We start from the raw sequence: 22435 nt of genomic DNA on the forward strand, positions 1-22435 counted from the left end.
AATAGTCAAAACTATGAGTATGATGGTCTCCTAGATATTATTTAAGTTCAAAAAGAGGTCTCTGAAGTTGTCAATCCAATGTGTGGTCACCATCAAAAGTATAAGATATTTATAAAACTCCATTATTAGGAAGGGGTTTGGAAATGAAGTAGAGAATCTTCCCAACTATTACAAGAAACAAAACACAAAGCTTATCTTTCCTTACCTATATAAGGAATATTTCCTTATTGTACTTCAGGTGAAAAGATGAGCTGAAGAAAACCCAGGAAAAAAATATAAAAAGTGATGGAAACAAGGGCAAGCTGTTAGATAGACCTTTCAACCTAGAAGTCAAGACTGAGAAGGACTCATACGCAAATCTATAAACTCATGGTGTGTATTGATAGGGAGTTGAACTTGGACTTTGCTTATCAAATTTCTAAAAGTAATAAAATATCAACTCTTAAAACTTAAAAAAGGGATACTTGGAAGTAAAAAGGTTTGTATTATTTTTATTCTGTGTTAAGACATAGGGATTAATCCATCCAAAGATGTTATAGAAACACATTGTTTTTTTTTTTTTTGATTGTTGTTGTTTGTTTGTTTTAATATATTTTTTAGTTGTAGATGGAGACAATATCTTTATTTTTATTTGTTTATTTTTATGTGGTATTGGGAATCAAACCCAGGGTCTCATGCATGTGAGGCAAGCACTCTACCACTGAGCTACAGCCCCAGCCCTGTTTTTTGCTTTTTTACATTGCTGGGCATCAATTCCAGAGCCTTGAGCATGCTAGGCAAGCTAGAGCTACATCTCTAATAACAAAAGACATAGTTCTGAAATTGAATTATGAAGCAAGAAGACATCTTAGCATTTCTTCAAATCCTCACTTCACAAATGAGGAAAGTGGAGGCTTTCGTGAAGTTAAGTGTCTTGGCCAAGGTGACAGGTTCACTAAATAAATAAAAGCACTTACTCTGCTATGTGATTAGAGAAATCCATTAATAACTTCTACAGGGGTTTGACGGAGGCTAGAAATGTAGGAGGGCATCCTTTCTAACACTGATAGCATGAAAGACAGTTTTGCAGTCCTACAGGACACACCCTCATAGAACTGAGCCAGAACAAGACCAGGAGAAACCATTAGATAAATGGACTAACATTTGATAACTCTTATTTAGCAGTTGGTACTTATAGAGGTGCTCAAAATTATGAAATAATTAATTTGGGGATTATCTGGGTGACAGCTCTCCATTAGCACAAATAAACAGCAGTTCATTATTCACCTACCAATATCCCTGTGCTATTTACAGACAGGGAAATGTAGCCTAAAGGTAGATAATGAGACAACATTTGGTTTGAGGCCTGATATTATATTTTTGTGCTTAGATTGGATCATATACACTAAAAATATCAGACAATTCACAGTAAACTAATGAAGTTTACTACAATATATATCTTCAGGAGTTGGCATTCTTGAATTTTTTTTTCTGAACCCTGTTTTTTCCATTAAACTGATTTTTAGAACAGGCTAGTTATGTGTTGAAATTTACCAATGCTTATTCAGACTCTGAAGTGTCTTTTTAGTTTTTGAAAAATACTTTAATGCAAATATTAGCAAAATACATTAGATTATAGGGTAAATATCCTGACTCCTTCACAAAAACAACTTTGAGAAACTTTAGAAGCATGTATACTCTAATAAGCATTTGTCATACCAATTGCAAAACTGCTTCTGCTAATTTGATAGGGATCATGTAAAGTAAGATTGGCCTGTTGGGCTGGGGTTGTGGCTCTGTGGTAGAGCCCTTGCCTAGCATGTGTGAGGCACTGGGTTTAATTCTCAGCACCACATATAAATAACTGAATAAATTAAAGGTCCATCAACAAGTTAAAAAATATTTTTAAAAAAGATTGGCATATTTAGTAGCATAACTTAATGATTTCATAGCTGCTCTCACAGACTGGTGGTAGAAACAGAGTAAGCTCTTAAAATGTCAACAAAACAGTTTTCTTTATGGTTCTTTTATCGTTCAATAAATATTTTTCAGTGTCCACTATGTGCTGTGGACAAGGCTGGGCTCCCTGTTTTGCATCTCCAGCCCAGCCTTGTCACACAGCACATAGTGGATACTGAAAAATATTTACTGAATGATACATTCAGTTCTTCTAAAGGGTCAGACACAGGTTCTGCCTTGAAATAAGTGCAGTACTCTGCCCATGACTCTGCAGCATGTTTACTAGCAGGAACTGGAGAAAATTGACATGGGCTTGTCTTTTCTAGCATCTTAGTGAAAATATTTCCAAGTAGCAGTAAACACCTTGGGATTTATTTTATAGACCTTGGGAATTTGGATTGGTAAGGAAAATATTCAATCTGAAGAACTCTTTTGTTCCCACTGCAGAATTAAATTTTAAAGAAACAATCATTCAGAAGTTTTTACGTTTAAAAAAAAGCCGGAGGGAATAAGATTGAAAGTTCACAAATGGCAGCTTGATACAAGCAAAATTGCTTTGGTAATTATGGCAAAAACTCTTGTTGTAATTACTAGAGTCTTTATTACATAATGATAGTTTTAAAATGGCTACTGATTTGGGGCTGCTGGATATGCTTTAAACTAAAGAATTGACCTGATCTGCTAATACAAACATGCTTAAATATATTTTAATGACAATTTAAATGAGACCCATTTGAGATTTTGAGATAATCTTTAACTTTTTCTCTGATTTATATCTACCCAACACAGAGTTTCCCAAAGTGTGTTCTATAGAATACCAGTTCAAGAGGATGTTAATAGATAGGAAAAAAGGGATCCAAGGGACAAGTACTTTTGGAAACATTACATCTTTTTGCTAAAAGACTTCCAAGAAACATCCTGGTACTCGGGACAAAAGGGAGAGAGACAGAAAGTATCACCAAAACATGACTGAAGAGCTCTTTTTCTAAGGAACAGGGTGATATTCAATACTGCTGTAGTAAACACCAGACAGTGCCCAGGAAAGCCTGATGTTCCTGGTAGTGAGATAAGGACTTCAAGGAATGTGATAGTGAAGGAAATGGAGAAGGGAAACTGCCTACTTCCCTTGTCTCCAATCTTTAGGTGGGGATCAATGCAGAGCAACCTTTGTTTTTTTTTTTTTTTTTCAAAGAGAGAGAGAGAATTTTAATATTTATTTTTTAGTTCTCGGTGGACACAACATCTTTATTTGTATGTGGTGCTGAGGATCGAACCTGGGCCGCACGCATGCCAGGCGAGCGCGCTACCGCTTGAGCCACATCCCCAGCCCGCAGAGCAACCTTTGTAATAAAGTAAAATATACTCATAAAACATCTGAAGAAATCCATCCATGCAGTGGGCATGCAGCTTAACCTATATATTCCCTCTGTTTGTAGGCACAGGGCAACACTCCATGGTGTCCTGACCACTGCCGAGGAGCATGTGAGTAATAAAATGTCTGAACCCAATCTGGGAATCCTCCAAGTTCTTTCTTTGGGATAGGTAAACAGTATGCTGGGGCTTTGGCAGCTGCGGGGTTGAATAAGCATGTACACAAACATTTATTTAACACATTTAAGAAGGAAAATAATTCCAATTCACAGTGCTTTGTAGGCATGAGTGCTATAACTTGCATCTGCATTTCAGACCACAAAAGAAAAGAAAATTGAGTGTGAACTAAATGCTAGGCACTGTTTCAGTAGCTTCACATGCTTTGGCTCATTTAATATTCAAACAACCTTATAAGGTGGGAGTATAATGACCCCATCTATAGATGCAAAAACTGTCCAAGCCCACATGACTTTAGTAGTGGCAAAATGAGGATTCTAATCAGGCGATCTAACACAGACTCTTATGAACTACTCCACTATGTGGCAGTTCTACTATCAATTATAAGTCCAACCTTCTCTTATCTTAATTATTAACTGATTTGATTACTGTTACTTTCAGGAATGTTTTCATGTTCTGTAAGATTAGCATCTTCTCTATTCTCTTTCTCCTTCTTCTCCTTCTTCTTCTGTGCTGTCGATGGAACCCAGAGCCTTGCACAAGCCATGTAAGAGCTCTACTACTGAGCAATGTGCCTCGGCTGTACTAGACTGTATTCTTCTAAGATTCTGGTAACAAGTTGTAGGAACATGAGGGTAAGGGGATAATTTTATAGACTGAGCCTACAGTGCTGACCCCCGCATTTTTTTTAATATTTATTTTTTAGTTTTAGGTGGACACAATACTTTAATTCACTTATTTATTTTTATGTGGTGCTGAGGATCCAACCCAGGGTCTCACACGTGCAAGGCAAGTGCTCTACTATTGAGCCACAACCCCAGCCCCCACCCCAGGATTTTTTTTTTTTAAAGCAGTTTGCCTGAGACCACTCTGACTCTGCCTGGCATAAATCCATAGGATATGCCACATTCCTCAGAAAACAACCTGTTATCTGCAGGAGAAATGCAGACCTAAAGACTTCGTCCCTGCTGATAAGAACAGGAGTAAACTCTGAAGATGGTACATTTTGTGACCTTTACACAGACCAGATTCCAGGACCCTGGAATTCAGGATAATTAGAAGCAAACCCCTTAACCAAAAAAATCTAAGAACAAGTTCCAATTAGAATCAATCAGTGCAGGCCAAGGTGGCCCAGAGTTGCCCTGGATCTTTAGTATGTCATAGTAATTATAATAATGGTAAAATCTTCCCCTTCATGGGGTAAGACCATGTCCAGTGGGGACTTGAAAGTTGGATGAAATCTACCTGTCAGTCAGAAATCAAGAGATGGACCTGGGTGGGACTCTCTAGAAACTTCCCTGGGACCCCCAATAAAACTGGAGGGCAGAAGAGGCATCATATCCCTCTCTCCTCTCTGAGAAGACCTACCCTCTCCCTCTTTCCCTTGACAGTGTCCTCTCTTCCCTTTTCCTTTCCATTCTGATAAACTCCTGCCTGCAACTCCATTTGACTCACTTGAAATTCTTCAGACAAGATTGTAAGAACCAGGGCTGGGGTGGTAGCTCAGTGCTACAGGACTTGCCCACCACGTGGGAGGCACTGGGTTGGATTCTCAGCCTACATAGAAATAGATAAATAAAATAAAGGTCCATCAATAACTAAAACATTTTTAAAAAGAAGAAAAAAAAAAAAGATTGTAAGACCCAGTGGTCGCAGACCAGCAGTCAGTTCAGCTCCACAGGCAGATCTCAATCTGTAACTGTCCCACCATTTAAGCCCCTACCCTTTACTTTTCCTTCTCTACTGACTGTCAGATTTATGAAGTCTTATTCTACTACTAGATGTTTACGCAAGGCTGGATGCCTCAACATCCTCCTTTTACCTCAACTTCCTCCTTTTACCTCTCTCAGTGTTTCATCTAAAGCAGGTCCCTCCTTCATTCACCCTCCCCGCTTCACCCATTCTCACAACATTCTCCCCACTCCCCTGCTATTGATGGAAAGCTGCCCCTGCCCACATCTTGGCCCAACTTATGCCCTTACAGCATCCTCTCCTGCTTCCTCCTCTCACCGAAGACGACAAAATCTGTGCCTTAAGTAACTCTGCACCCCAGACCTACCTGGCCCTCTGGCTGGGTAGGATCTCAAGAACTGTTTCACCCCTTCCCCTGAAGTCCTATCATCAGAGTCGGTGCAGCTGGCTCTATAAAATGAGACTCTGTGTTTGTCCTTCTCGACCATGAAAAGATCACAATTTCCAACTCATTTTCCTCCCAACATACAAAAACATGGGGAGGAGGGTGGTGGCAAAACAGATTTCAGTTAGAAGCTAGATTTCAGTTCACATATGCAGATGTTCAGAAGTGGATTGCTCATAATCAGGGAACGCCTACAATGCTCATGTGTTACCAGAACATTATAGTTTTACTTAAATGTGTGAGGTTTTAAACTTCATATGTTCTTTTTGCAGTGGTGGGGATTATTTCTGTTTTAGTCAGCTTTTTCGCTGCTGTGACTAAAAGACAACCAGAACAATTGTAGAGGAGGGAAAGTTTATTTGGAGGGCTCATGGTTTCAGAGGTCTCAATCCATAGACAGCAGGCTTCATTCCTTGGGGCTGAGGTGAGGCAGAACATATTGTTGCAAGAGTGTGGTGGAGGGAAGTGGCTCATATGTGACCAAGAAGGGGAAAGAGAGAGAGGGGTAGGATCTACTTGCTGAATACAAATATGTACCCCAAAGCCACACTCCCATGCCCCACCTCCACCAGCCACACCCCACCTGCCTCGAGTTAATTAATTAATTCAATTAATCCCATCAGATGGTTTTGTTTGGTACTGGGGATTGAACTCGGGGGCACTGAGCCACATCCCCACATCCCCACCCCCTTTTTGTATTTTAGAGACAGGGTCTTGCTGAGTTGCTTAGGGCCTCGATAAATTGCTGAGGCTGACTTTGAACTGGTAATTCTCCTGTCTCAGCCTCCCAAGCCACTGGGATTATAGGAGTGTGCCACTGTTCCTGGCTCCATCAGGTGATTAATTCACTGATGGAGTTAAGATTCTCACAATTCAATTATTTCTCCTCTCAATCATCTTGCATTTTCTCACACGTGAGCTTTTGGGGGACACCTCACAGCCACACCATAACAATGATATACTCTTGAGTACAGTTTTATTTTGTTTCAGAATAGTTCTAAAGATTTCTGTTAAATCCATGTCCAATAGAATTTCTGTTTTTCTTCAGTAGAATACTTCTCTTATTTGACAGTTAAATCTAAAGGATCATAACATCAGTGCTCTGGTTGCTTCCAGGTGCATCTGTCTGTAAGAAGGCAATTGCCAGTTGACATGTACTAAGTGTCATCCATGGGCTGAGCATTACAAGGAGATACAAAAGGAGCACATGGCCCTGTTACAGAGCGAACCCCCTTCCCACAACTGAAGCAGTCACAGAGGTACTTGATCACTGGTTCTTACAATCTTGCCTGAAGAATTTAAGAAAGACACACAGTAGAAGCAGAGTTTATTAGAAGGGAAAAGAAAAGGGAACACTCTCAAGGGAATGAGTGGGTCCTCTTGAGAGAAGAGGGACTGTACACCCCTTCTGCCCTCCTGTTTAATTGGGGGCCCCCAGGGAAGTCTCCAGAGAGTCCTACCCAGGCCATCTCTTGATATTTGCCTGACAGTTAGATTTTATCAGACTTTCAAGTCCTCACTGAGCATGGTCTTACCCCATGGAGAGATGATTTTACCATTATAATGACATGCTAAAGACCCAAGGCAAGCCAGGCGCACTGGCCTGTAATCCTAGCAGCTCCTAAGGCTGTCAGGAGGATTATAAGTTCAAAGCCAGCCTCAGCAAAAGTGAGGCACTAAGCAACTCAGCAAAACCTTGTCTCTAAATAAAATACAGAATAGGGCTGGGGATGTGGCTCAGTGGTCAGGTGCCCCTGANGAGTGCCCCTGAGTTCAATCCCTGGTACCCCAAAATGAAAAAAGAAAAGAAAGCATGTAGGGGTCAGCACAGTAGGCCCAGTTTATAGAATTATCCCTGTACCCTCATTTCCCACCACTCATGTCTGTTCCCTATCATTTCTTGTCCTTCAAATGCTGACATATGTGGAGTGTAGGAATGGGACAGACTCCAACAGACAGTTCCTAAATAACTTTCTCAGCTTCTGCTCTGGGTAAAGATCGAGCTCCAGAGAACGCACTAAAGGGAAGTGCAATATCCAGTCTTTTTATAAGGAAGCAGAAAATCGCAAGAAAGAATTCTCAACCAGTACCTCTGCTCATTTTCCTCACTGAGTTGTAGTCTGGATGGATAGAAAACAGGTAGCTAGCTACTTCACACTGTGTGGAGGGCATAGGCGCAGGCAGAGATAGGAGTTAAAAGTAGCGAGTCTCCAGGGGAGAGTTGTGGAGCTTCACATCCTTACAGCCTTTACTGTTCTGAGGTTCCTAAAATAAACCTAGTCCAGGAGGGTAAAAGCTATTACATGTTCTATTCAACTCTATCCATTATTAAGGTAGTAAATCTTTGGCTTCATCTTATTGAGGAAAAAAAAGAGTTCATATTGATGGCTCAGAATGCTTTGGTCAAGAGGAAGAACATGGCATTTTAATTAATAGTAAAAATTCACTTGTGCCACTAAAAGGTCACTGTGTAGTTCTGTGGTCTTGTTAGTTGATTCTAGTGGCTGAGCCACCCTTAACTCTCCCCCAGGTCACTGCAATGGACTCCCAATGGGATGTCTAGCACCCATCTGGCCTCATGAGTGAATAAATTAATGTCAGATGTAGCTCTTAAGCCCTTGATCCAAACTGTTGGATATAATGGGTATTTAGCTCAATCTGGTTAAGAAAAAGAAATATGATTCTGGTCATTGACAGAAAGAACATTTTCATGAATTGGTTTAAGTTTGTCTGACCACAGCTTGGACAGACCCTCTCCTGCCATCCTGTGAAGGAAGCACTGGGCAGATCCGGGTCTGCAGGTAGCTTGACAAGGCAGGGGCTTCTCTGCTCTGAGGAGCTCACAGAGTCCTTGGGACAAGAGTCTTTCGAAGAGATCATTATCAGGCGATGGTACAAAGTATAGTGGGACACCGTGGAGGAAGCAATCACCTTAAGACTAGAATTGTTTTTTCAGAGATAAACAGTAGAGTCTCCATCTTAAAAGAAGGATATTCCCAGTGGAGGAGGCAATGGGTGTGGGCACAGGGCCTGGTCTAAGAACAGTGGTGAGTAAGGCTCAGAGGGAGGTCAGAAAGGAGGCTGGGGCAGCGGTGGAGGGTCTTAATGGGCAGGTTACAGAAGTAATCCTCTGTTCTATCAGTGAGAAGGAGCCAAAGGATGGTTTCAAACAGGGAGATTTATAACTCCAACAACAATGTGGTTGACAGTTTGGAATAGGGAGAGAGAAAAGGCACAGGAGACTGTGAGCAAGGTCCAGATGATGTTGAGGGTCTGAGTTAATAGCCTAAATCTTTCGAAGTAAAAGGAAAATTAACAGGGCCTTCAACTTGCCTCATCAGTTCACTCAAGGATTTACGCTCCATAGTTTTCAAGAACACTCTCAATTAATGAAAAGGGTTTTTTTGTTTGTTCGTTTTGTTTGGCACTAGGGAATCAAACCAGGGCTTTGAGCATGCTGGGCAAGCACTCTACCACTGAGCCCTACCCCAGCCCTGAAAAATGATTTTAGAGAGGAAAAAAAAAAAATCCTAAGATTCGTGGTAAAATCTTATCTTCCTAGTTTGTAAAGTGCATTTATCTTCTCTAAGGTTGTCGAAGTAGAATAAATATGAACTTTTTTAATATTTATTTTTTAGGTGTAGATGGACACAACACAATGCCTTTATTTTATTTTTTTTTTATGTGGTGCTGAGGATCCAATCCGGGTCCCGCCCATGCTAGGCGAGCGCTCTATCGCTGAGCACAACCCCAGCCCAATAAATATGAACTTTGAACTTGCCCTTTTAGTACTCAGGACATCAAGAAAGGGAATAATTATATTTAGGTGTCACATCAAAGATTGTTACTTTCTCATAATTTCTGTTCTGTATTACCCTTCTTTAGATAGGATCTTCAGTTTTTAGCTGATTACATGCCATAGGGAATAATGACAGTATTTCCCAGCCTCATTTGCAACTTGGTATAAACAAATGTGGTATATGAAATTTCCAGCAAGAATTCTTAAAGAGTGGAATGTGTATCTTCCTCCAAGTGTCTTCTTTCACCGTGGAGGAAGCAATCACCTTAAGACTAGAATTGTTTTTTTCAGAGATAAACAAAAGGAAAAGGTAATGACTAGCATCCTAGAAGCCACTTTGAGCCATGGAGTTACCTTAGACATGGAATCTATGCACAGAAGAGCAACCAAAATAGAAGATTCTTTGGTCCCTGTCACCCTGTGGCTGCCATGTGAACCCTGAACTGCTCACCCCCTTAAGTGTACACTAGAGAATAAAACATTAGCGTATATACTATAAACTATTTCTTTATTTAGAAGCCAAACCTAATCCTAATCTTCAGTGATATGATATGAAACTTAAAAAAGAAAGCTAGAGGGGCTGGGGATGTGGCTCAAGCTGTAGGGCACTCGCCTGGCATGCGTGCGGCTCGGGTTCGATCCTCAGCACCACATACAAACAAAGATGTTGTGTCCGCCGAAAACTAAAAAAAAATAAACATTAAAAAATTCTATCTCTCTCTCTTTCACTCTCTCTCTCTCTCTCTTTAAAAAAAAAAAGAAAAAGAAAGCTAGAAGCTAAGCTTTATTATAGTACTATTGAGACGTGAGTGATCTCAAACCCTCAGTGACTTAACCTTCAGAAGCTTGAGGCCTATTTATTTCAAAAGAATATAAACACTATCTCAATGTGGGGGCTGGGGTTGTGGCTCAGTGGTAGAATGCTCACCTAGCAAGTGTGAGGCCCTGGGTTCGATCCTCAGCACCACATAAAAATAAGTAAATAAATAAAATAAAGGCATCGTGTTCAAAATCTTCTGAACTGGAAATGAGGAAAACCACCCCATTCACAATATCCTCAAAAAAATAAATAAATAAAATACTTGGGAATCAACCTAACAAAAGAGGTGAAAGATTTATACAATGAAAACTACAGAACCCTAAAGAGAGAAATAGAAGAAGATCTTAGAAGATGGGAAAATATACCCTGTTCATGGATAGGCAGAACTAACATCATCAAAATGGCGATATTACCAAAAGTTCTCTATTGGTTCAATGCAATGCCAATCAAAATCCCAACGGCATTTCTTGTAGAAATAGATAAAGCAATAATGAAATTCATATGGAAAAATAAAAGACCCAGAATAGCAAAAGCAATTCTAAGCAGGAAGTGTGAATCAGGAGGTATAGCGATACCAGATTTCAAACTGTACTACAGAGCAATAGTAACAAAAACAGCATGGTACTGGTACCAAAACAGGCGGGTGGACCAATGGTACAGAATAGAGGACACAGAGACTAATCCACAGAGTTACAACTATCTTATATTTGATAAAGGGGCTAAAAGCATGCAATGGAGGAAGGATAGCATCTTCAACAAATGGTGCTGGGAAAACTGGAAATCCATATGCAACAAAATGAAACTGAATCCCTTTCTCTCACCATGCACAAAAGTTAACTCAAAATGGATCAAGGAGCTTGATATCAAATCAGAGACTCTGCGTCTGATAGAAGACAAAGTTGGCTCCGATCTACACATTGTGGGGTAGGGCTCCAAATTCCTTAATAGGACACCCATAGCACAAGAGTTAAAAACAAGAATCAAATAATGGGACTTACTCAAACTAAAAAGTTTTTTCTCAGCAAGAGAAACAGTAAGAGAGGTAAATAGGGAGCCTACATCCTGGGAACAAATTTTTACTCCTCACACTTCAGATACAGCCCTAATATCCAGAGTATACAAAGAACTCAAAAAATTAAACAATAAGATAACAAATAACCCAATCAACAAATGGGCCAAGGACCTGAACAGACACTTCTCAGAGGAGGATATACAATCAATCAACAAGTTCATGAAAAAATGCTCACAATCTCTAGCAGTCAGAGAAATGCAAATCAAAACCACCCTAAGATACCATCTCACTCCAGTAAGATTGGCAGCCATTATGAAGTCAAACAACAACAAGTGCTGGCGAGGATGTGGGGAAAAGGGTACACTTGTACATTGCTGGTGGGACTGCAAATTGGTGCAGCCAATTTGGAAAGCAGTATGGAGATTTCTTGGAAAGCTGGGAATGGAGCCACCATTTGACCCAGCTATTCCCCTTCTTGGTCTATTCCCTAAAGACCTAAAAAGAGCATGCTACAGGGACACTGCTACATCGATGTTCATAGCAGCACAATTCACAATAGCAAGACTGTGGAACCAACCTAGATGCCCTTCAATAGATGAATGGATAAAAAAAATGTGGCATTTATACACAATGGAGTATTACTCAGCACTAAAAAATGACAAAATCATGGAATTTGCAGGGAAATGGATGGCATTAGAGCAGATTATGCTAAGTGAAGCTAGCCAATCCCTAAAAAACAAATGCCAAATGTCTTCTTTGATATAAGGAGAGCAACTAAAAACAGAGCAGGGAGGAAGAGCAAGAGGAAAAGATTAACATTAAACAGAGACATAAGGTGGGAGGGAAAGGGAGAGAGAAGGGAAATTGCATGGAAATGGAAGGAGACCCTCATTGTTATACAAAATTACATATAAGAGGATGTGAGGGGAAAGGGAAAAAAAATCAAGGGAGAGAAATGAATTACAGTAGATGGGGTAGAGAGAGAAGATGGGAGGGGAGGGGAGGGGGGATAGTAGAGGATAGGAAAGATAGCAGAATACAACAGTCACTAGTATGGCAATATGTAAAAATGTGGATGTGTAACCGATGTGATTCTGCAATCTGTATACGGGGTAAAAATGGGAGTTCATAACCCACTTCAATCAAATGTATGAAATATGATATGTCAAGAGCTTTGTAATGTTTTGAACAACCAATAAAAAATGCATCAATAAAAAGAGAAGTAGAAATTTAAAAAAAAAGGTATCGTGTTCAAATACAACTAAAAATAAATATTAAAAAAAAATAAAATATCATTTTAAGTGATTATATAGTGTATGATTCTATTTATAAGAAATGTCCAAAACAAGCAGATCTATAGAGACAGATAGTAAACTGGTGGTTGCCTAGGGATGGGGAGATTGAGTGAAAATGAGGGGTGACTAGTAATGGGTACCAGTTTCTTTCTGGCATAATCCAAGTATTCTAAAATTGACAGTGGTGTTGGTTGCATAACTCTGTGAATATAGTAAAAACCATTGAGTTGTACACATTAAATGAGTATGACATATGGCGCATGAATTATATCTCAATAAAGCTGTTGCAAAAAATGTTATATATATATATATATATTTATATATATTATATATATATATTATATATACTATATATATAAATTATGGAAAGAGAAAAAATATGCAAAAAGCCATCAACAATCTGCAGTATGAAGCAGCCCATCTCATGTCTCCAAATGGTCATTCCATTTCTTTTGAGGCCAAGCTTCCACACCAAAAAGCCCCAAGCCCCATTACCAGAGTCCTGAGACCCCTGGTGACTGCTTCCACCCTGAAATTGGATCCATTGTGCCGTGTAATGGTGACCTGGAGGTGGAATGTGGCAACACAGACCTGCTCTTGTGGAGCTCACTGTTTAGAAAAAACATCCCCCATTCTTCCATGGGAACTGCATTATACCAAAGGAGAACCGATACAATTATGTTATGTATTAGTTGATTTGAAGAAAGTAGGCAATCTAACATTATGCATAATATGATCCTTTGAAAATATGTATGTATGCATAATGTTTATGAAGCTATAAATATATTTCCCTATGCACAGAAAAATGTTAACACTGGGTTATTTTTGGAGCTAAGCACATAAGTAGGAGTCATTTATGATTCCCAAGGGAATATTGGCTTCAAGAACCTGTGTCAGGAACAAAGTCAGGAGCATCTAGAGCTCTTGGTAGAATGCACTATCCAGTCATATGATGGTATTTGAAAAAACAGGTTCATTTTTTAAAAAAATATTTTTATTAGTTGTTGATGGACCCTTATTTTATTTATTTATTCATATGTGGTGCTCAGAATTGAACCCAGTGCCTCACACATGCTAGGCAAGTGCTCTACCACTGAGCCACAACCCCCACCCCCAGCTCATTCTTAATGAATGTTCCATAAGAAAAAAATTCTTATCTATAGAATTTAATTTTTCAAATGACAAAGGTAAATTGCTTATTTTTAAAAATGTTTATTTTTTAATTGTAGTTGGACACAATACCTTTGCTTCATTCATCTATTTTTATATGGTGCTAAGGATAGAACCCAGGGCCTCACAGGTGCTAGGAAAGTACTCTGGCACTGAGCCCCAAATTGCTTATTTATTACTAAACACATTATCTTTCTTTTTTAAAAATTATTTTTAGTTGTTGATGGACCTTTATTTTTTATTTATTTATATGTGGTGCTGAGAATCAAACCCAGTGCCTCACACATACTAGGCAAGCGCTCTACCACTGAGCCACAACCCCAGCCCCTAAACATATGAGCTTTCTTAATATATTTTTCAGAAGCTCTGACAATAATGTATGTATAAGTCTCTTAAGGCTATTGTAACAAATTGAGTATCTCAAATAGTAGAAATTTATTGTTTCAGGCTAGAAGTCTTATATCAAATGTCAGCTGGTTGGTTCCTTCTGTGGGCTTTGAGGGGAGGATCTGGCCTCTCCTTGACTTACAGATAGCATCTTCTGCATGTGTCTCTTTACATGCTCTTCCCTCTGTGTGTGTCTTCCTCTGTGCCCCACTCTCCTTTTATTACAAGTATACCAGTTTTATCAGATTAAGTGTATTTGGTGGCCTCAGTTTTACTTGATTGTATCTCAAAAAAAGGTCATATTCCAAGGTAATTTGGGCTAGGACTTCAACATATCTTTTTGGGGGGTTCACAATTCAAAACAACACCATTCAAGAAAATATCATCATCACTATTATCATTATTATTATTATTTAGTACTAGGGATTGAACCCAGGGGCACTTTGATATTGAGTCACATGCTCAGTCCAGTTTATTTTTTAATTTGAAACAGGATCTCACTGAGTTACTGAAGGTGTTGCTAATTTGCTGAGGTTGACTTCAAACTTGCATCCCCCTGCCTCAGCCTCCCAAGTCACTGGAATTACAACCATGTGCCACCACACATGGCTTCGAGAAAATATTTTAAAAATGCCCATTCTGTGCAATCAGAAGAATTGTTTCAGTATGACTAAAAGGAACAAAGCAAGAATACACCCATTTAAGGGGTGTATTAACTCAGTGGTAGAGCACTTGCTTAGCATGCATAGGGGCCTGGGTTCAATCCCCAGAAGCAAAAACAAAAACAAAAACAAAATGCTCCCTTTCCAAATTGCTTTTAAGAAGCTTACAGACGTGGTCCTCATCCCTAGCTGTGCATTTAATAACTCAGGGATATTTATAAAACTCCAAAGCCCAAGCTTTGGACTAATAGGACCTGGACTGGTTAAATCAGAAATTAAAAGGGCAGGGGGGAGTGGATTCCAGGATTCAATGCTTCTTTTTTTAATAAACTTTAAAATTAATTATTAATTGACTTATTTATTTGTTTATTTTTGTGGTTCTGGGGATTGAACCCAGAGCATCACAAGCGTTCTACCACTAAGCTACACCCTCCTAAATTTTAACCTCCTAAACTTTTAAATTTTAGAATAGTTTTAGATTTACAGAAAAAATTTACAAAGATAATACAGAGTTCCCACATGTAAGACACCCATTTCCCCCATTAATAGCCTTTTATTAGCATGGCACATTTGTCACAAGTATTGAACTTACATTGATACATTATTATCAACTAACGAACATACTCTCTTCAGATCTTCTTGGGTTTTGTCTAATATCCTTTTTCTTTTTTATTGTTTTCATTATTTTTATTGTTTTCATTTCATTTTTAAAAAGCATTATGATTATACATAAAAGTGGGGTCCATGGTGATATCATCATACATGGACCTATCATAATTTGGTTGATTTAATTCCCTAATATCTCTCCTCCCTCCCCATTAATCTCTTTATTATTCTCCCTTCTATTTTTATGAAATCCTTTTTTTTTTTAATTCCTTTTTTCCCTCTAGCTTCCACATATGAGAGAAAACATTCCAAACCTTGACTTTCTGAGTCTGGTTTATTTCACTAGATGATCTCCAGTTTCATCCTTTTACTAGAAAAAGGTGGAATTTCATTATTCTTTATGGCTGAGTAAAATGCCATTGTGAATATATACCATCTTTTCTTTATCCATTCATCTGTTGATGGTCACCTAAGCTGGATCCATAAGGTGGCTATTCTAAATTGTGCTATAAGCATTGGTATGGATGGGTCACCATAGTAAACTGATTTTAGTTCTTCTGAATAAATACCAAGGAGAGTAACAGCTGGATCATATGGTGGGTCCATTCCTACTAACATCCTTTTTCTGTTCCAGGATTCCATCCAGAATCCTTAGACTCTTCTTGCTCTTACAGGGTTTCATTTGTTTTGATTTTGGTGTATTATTTATTTTTTTATTGCTTTTGACAGCCTTGAAATTTTTGAGGAAGATCAGTTACATCGTTTGTACCCCTCAATAGATCTGCTGGATGTTTTCTCATGATTAGACTAGGGCTATGACTTTGGGGAGGAAGACCACCAAGCTGAAACACCACTGTTATCACATCATGTCATGGTAAACTAGGGTCAGTCTGACTCACCACGTTTGATGTTGACTTGATCACCTGGCTAAGGTTTCTCCGCTGGAAAGTTGCTTCTCCATGTTCTCTCTCTTTTCCATACTGTAGTCTTTGGAAGAAAGTCACTCTGCGAAGCCTACATTTTAGGAATGGGGTCTTATGCTCTACCTCCTTCAGATTGAACTGTCTAGGCATTTAGAATTCTTCTGCATAGATTTGAACAATGTGTCCTGTTAACTAATTAGCTAATCCAACATGTAGCTATTAATTTGTATCAGAATGAACTCATGGATATTTATTTGTACTTTGAGTTGTGATGCAATACTATTTTAAAAACTGTGTTGTTCACATTGTTCCGGCTTTGGGCACTGGGTTCCGTGCTTTGTAAAGCTACCTAGGCAATATGGGCAGATATGATTAAGAACCACTGGTTTAAGTAAAACATTGTTTACATAAGTACTGTTTTCTTTCAAATTAGAACAGATGCAAACTGAAAGTTAAAAAAGAAGCTTAGAAAGAGTCACTGACATGGCTGCAGATAGTGACCTTCGCCCACAGTGGACAGTTCATTGTGTGTTCCTCCTGTGCCCCTTCCTTTCTAGTATAGACTACAGGAACACACAAAATAATGATATGATTTATCAATTAGGACAAATTTTAAATAAAAGTCTGTAGATGATATAATTCTACTCTTCCTTTTTTTTTTTTTTTTTTTTTTTGTACCAGGGATTGAATTCAGGAGCACTCGACCACTGAGCCACATCCCCAGCCCTGTTTTTTTTTTGTATTTTATTTAGAGACAGGGTCTCACTGAGTTGCCTAGTGCCTTGCTTTTGCTGAGTTTGGCTTTGAATTGCGATCCTCCTGCCTCAGCCTCCCAAGCAGCTGGTATTACAGGCATGCACCACCATGCCTGGCTAGAATTCCACTCTTGAATCAAGAAGCTGAGAGCTGCCTAGTTGCTCAGAGAATGTTAAGACACTGAGCCCCCCATCCCCCACATCACCCCTCGTTAACGTCCAGATGTGTTTCTGCAGAGACTGGGTGGTCTCCTAAGGTGCACAGTTCTTTCCAGGCTAGACAAGTGGTCTTGGGAGCTCAGTAGCTTCACTGGCAGGGGAAGACTCGATGTTGACTTCAAGGAGGTAAGGACTTGAAAGGGCTTCTCCAGAAATTCCTGAGCAGTCTCAGCATGCAGAGGTAGTGACTAAGGGAATTACTGGCTCATTATTCTCAGGTAGAATTCCTTTCCCCAAGCAGGAGAGGGGCCAAAAGAATAGCTCATGTCTAGCCCACGTTAGTTATAATTTGAGTTTGCCTTGGAGACAGCCAGTCATTTCAGTAATCCTCCAGTAACATTTAGTAGCAACGGCTGTCATCTGTTTGGGGTGGTTGGTCAGGCTAAGGGGAGTGAATTTTCTCAGATCGGCCCTGGCATAATTTGCACAGAACTGTGCCTGGACTCGCAGAGTCCGCATCACCTGAGAACTTGTCAGTATTACCAATTTTCCTGGCGATTGTGATTGGACAGTAATAATCCAACAAGTCTCATTGTTCTAGGAGCTCCATTATCCTCCTGAGATGGGGCATGAACCCATCTTTGTAATCCCCAGCACTTGGCCTATGCCTAGCACATGGTAAGTGCTCAACCAATGTGTCCTGGATGAAGGGAGGAATGAATAAATAATAAAAGGAATTCCTGGAAAAGATTTGTTAATAGGATCAACTAGCGTGGTTCTTTAATGGTGGCTTGGGGACACCCCACAGTGCTACCACCTATACATTCTGGAGCATCATCTCAGATTGAGCCACAGTCCCTAATTGCTCACCTCACTTTATTCTAGCTGCCCTGGTGTGTACTGCCAGCTTCCTGTTCCTCTGTACAAGCTGAGCTAAAAAACAGGAAGGAAACAATGGAAGGGAGAGAATAGGGGCCCTACTGAGCAGGAAGAAGCAGCCAGACAGAAGAAGGAAGGTTGATGTGAGGAAGACATTACACATAACCATGGGAAAGAAAGAAAAGTCCAGCAGGGAAGTAGAGGGAGGCCTCAAGCAAGACATGGCAGTCACTCCAGCAAGAAGCTTTGTAGAACATCTGTGCAAAAATGTCACAACTGTGCCGACATGCATCCTGACTTGCATACCTGGGTGTGTGTATGCTATATGACAGCTATACTATTATACTTTGGCTGTTGTTTTTCTCTTTCCTTTGAAATACAAGTGCCAAGAAGACAGTGATTTTGACTATCTTTTTTTTTTTTTTTTTAAGTAATAGGATACTAGGGGATTGAACTCAGGGCACTCTACCAGTAAATTACATCCCGAGATCTTCCCCCCCCACCCCAGACAGAATCTTTCTGAGTCTGGTCTCAAACTTGCAATAACCTCCCAAGTAGTTGAGATGACAGACATGCACCACCAGCAACTTTAACTGTCTTATTCGCTGCTGTTTCCCTAGTCTAAGATCAGCGCCAGGCACACACAGTAGTTCAGTCAATACAGAGGAGCCTCAGTTTCCTCATCTGAGGCTGTTAAAGGACACGGACTTTTGTTCATGTCTTTCCTCACTTGATTGATGTCCACTCAGACAAGGTCTCTGCTTCTCACTCTCACAGGGCACCTTCCCAAATTCCTCAGACCAGGTGGGAGCTCCGTGTTACATACACACTTCATTGCAGGTCTCACCTTACACTTCATCTCTGTCTGTCTTTCTAGTATGTCAGCTCCAAGAGAACAGATGAGACCATGTCCAATTTGTCCAGCTACAACTAAAACAAAATATTTTTAAAAAAATACAAAATAGGCCTGGGAATGTGGCTCAGTGGTCCAATGCCCCTGAGTTCAATCCCTGGTACAAAAAAAAAAAAAAAAAGTAGAATTCTACCATCTACAGTGCTCTACTCCCTGTGCCTAGCACCATGCCTTGCACATATGGGTACTCAATAATATTTTTGAAGGAATTAATGTTTTTAAAACAAAGTTAACTCTTACCTGTATTGTTGTAGAAGAGTTAATGAGATTTTATGTATAATAAGCTTTAGCCAAGGATTTGGCACATAGTATGCCAAATAATAGAATAGTAGTAATAACAATAATTTATTTTTATTATTATTACTGTAATTATTATTAACAGTAATAATTATAACAATAAAGGAAAGTCAGAGTTAGGAGGTACTAATAATTCCACATATCTTAAGAAGGATGCATCTCGGGACAATGAATAAATAAATACCTATTAATAATGTTAACGACAGTAGGACCATCAACTCTTACAGTTGTGGCCTCATCCTGTCATTCTTGCTTTGCTGTGTAGTGATGCTCTCTTATTCCTAGGGTGAAATCTGTTGCAGATTCAGGTTTCCATAGCCTACATTTTATCTTGTTCAATCTGGAGCCCCCATATTAATAAAAATAATACAAAACCACCAACACCTATAACATTAGATGCAAAAGTGAATATTAAGAATGAAAAGAGGGCTAGGGGTGTAGCTTAGTGGTAGAGCATTTGCCTAGCATGACAAAGACCTCCCTGGGTGCAATCCCCACCACCAGAGAGACAGAGAGAGAGAGGGCAGGGAAAGGAGGGAGGGAGAGGGAGAGAACAAGCAGCAAAATTTTAAGAAGTTTGCAAATATATTACAAACAAAATCCAGAAAAATAGCATGACATTTTTATTAGTAAATGACTAATTACCTCTAGAATATCCTTTTCTTCACTTTTTTAGCCCCATACTCTTTAATCATCTGTTTATATGATAATCTTTTGCGGGGTGGGGAAGTGCTAAGGATGGAACCCAGGACCTCCATACTAGGTAAGCACTCTCCCACTGAGCTACACCCCAGCCCCATAATAACTGTCCCTGCACTGTCGTTTTTGTAAAGAGGAAGATACTTCAGTCTTTTGTCTGGCATAATTGATTGACATTTGTTTTTTATTATTAATCATCAGAAAAGTTTCCTTTGGCTTTGCCTCCCTGGGCAGTGCCTTGTGGAGGTTTAGGAGTATCATCTCACTTGGGAGAACTTGTCTCAGGTTCATTCACATGTGAACTGTAAGACTCCAGGGCAGCCTCAAGCACAGTCCTGACAGGACAGAACTGTCCAGTCAACAGATCTAAATTCTTCATGACGGTTTTCACCACTGATGAGAAAAGAATGCTCCAGAATAGCTTCTGGTGCTGGGCACTGTGGACACATTCATGAGGCCATATGACCTCTGGCCCTGCCTCTCCATGCCACAGCATCAGATCAGTCAGCACAAGGGACAGTTGGAGAATGCCTGTGGCTATATCCCGGCAGCTGGCACTAACTTAACTACACACAAAATGACTCTGAACCGTGTGGATATATCCCACCAAACTCTCACTAAATAGATCCTCAACTCAACTTCCTCTTAACTGGACCCCAAAAGTGCCTGTGGCTACTCCAACACCACCGAGCACAAAGGCAGAGAGAAAAGGGGGGAAGCTGGAGTGGAAAAGACACAGTCAGTAGCTGGTTACCGTTAAATGTCTTATTTGGGGAAATTTTAGAAAAACATATGACCCTATGAGTACATCACTAGAGTCTTTCACAGGGATCTGAAAGGACCTGTGCAAATGAGGGGCCCAGAAGCTTCAAAATTGTCTGTCAAATTGAGCAACTAAATGCATGAAAATATGAGTTGAAGAGATTGCAGGGTGAAGGAGAGTTCTCGGTATTAAGAATTTTCTAGCAGGGTGCGGTGGCACACGCCTGTAATCACAGGGGTTTGAGGAGCATCAAGAGTTCCAAGCCAGCCTCAGCAACTTTGTGAAGCCTTGAGCAACTCAGGGGCTGGCGATGTGGCTCAGTGGTTAAGTGACCCTGGGTTCAATTCCTGGTCTCCCCACCCCTGAAAAAATAGTACATAGAATGACTACTATCATTGAAAATTTTTTGTTTTAAACATGTTGAAGTAATAAAAGGTAAAGGTATTATCTGTTTCCCTGTTCCTCACTCCTTTTCAGAGATAAATTAATAGTTTAGTGTATATGCTTTCTATACACACAAGCATATATACATACTTATAACTATGCATAATGTAAATATTTAAAAATGTATATCAAATTTATGAAAGTAAATGTATTATACAATTATTAAAATATACATATAGGGCTGGGGATGTGGCTCAAGCGGTAGCGCGCTCGCCTGGCATGCGCGGGGCGCTGGGTTCAATCCTCAGCACCACAAAAAATAAAGATGTTGTGTCTACCGAAAACTAAAAAATAAATATTAAAAACAATTCTCTCTCTCTCTCTCTCTCTCTTTAAAAAAATATACATATATATGCAATTTTATAATTTAAAACAATTGTGTTACAAAATTTTAAATGTAAATGGCTTTTTAATAGAATTTTTATAATTTAAAGTTATTTGGTACATGTGTTTGTTTATTTGTTTGTTTATTTATTTATTGGTACCAGCGATTGAACACAGGGGCACTTGACCACTGAGCCACATCCCCAGCCCTATTTTGTATTTTATTTAGAGACAGAGTCTCACTGAGTTGCTTAGTGCCTCACCCATTGCTGAGGTTGCCTTGAAACTCATCATCCTCCTGCCTCAGCCTCCTGAGCCTCTGGGATTACAGGCTTGCGCTAGCACACTGAGCCATGTGCTGCCACACAGGAGTGGAAGCCGTTTATTGCAGGACAGGAGCAGTATTTATACATTCCACACAGCTTATCTAATTAGCATAAACTAGATACAGCAGTCAACCAATCAGGAATCTCCACACTTAATGGCTCGCTTTTGTTACTTCTCAAACCACTCCCTCTGGCATTTTGCCAGGCACCATCCAGACTTGTTTACGAACTCTAACATTCCCCTGGCAAAATGCCAGGTGTTATTTTGACTTGTTTACAGACTCTAACATTGTGGGAGAGCAGGTGGACCCTACCTCTGCTCCGCAGGGGATTGAAGCTCTGAGAGTGGGTGTCACACAATGAGACTGGGCTATTTTTTAGTTGTAGGTGGACACAACACCTTTATTTTATTTGTTTGTGGTGCTGAGGATCAAACCCAGTGCCTCACACATGTTAGGCAAGCACTGTACCATTGAGCCACAACCCCAGCCCCTCCCTTACCTCAATTGGGTGGAACTTTCTCGAGTGTCTTCCCCTCAGTAAACAGGGCTTCAGGTGTGCCCGCTCGCTCTCTTTTTG

Source organism: Marmota marmota, unplaced genomic scaffold, assembly GCF_001458135.2.
Source record: "Marmota marmota marmota unplaced genomic scaffold, marMar, whole genome shotgun sequence".
Lineage (NCBI taxonomy): Eukaryota > Metazoa > Chordata > Mammalia > Rodentia > Sciuridae > Marmota > Marmota marmota.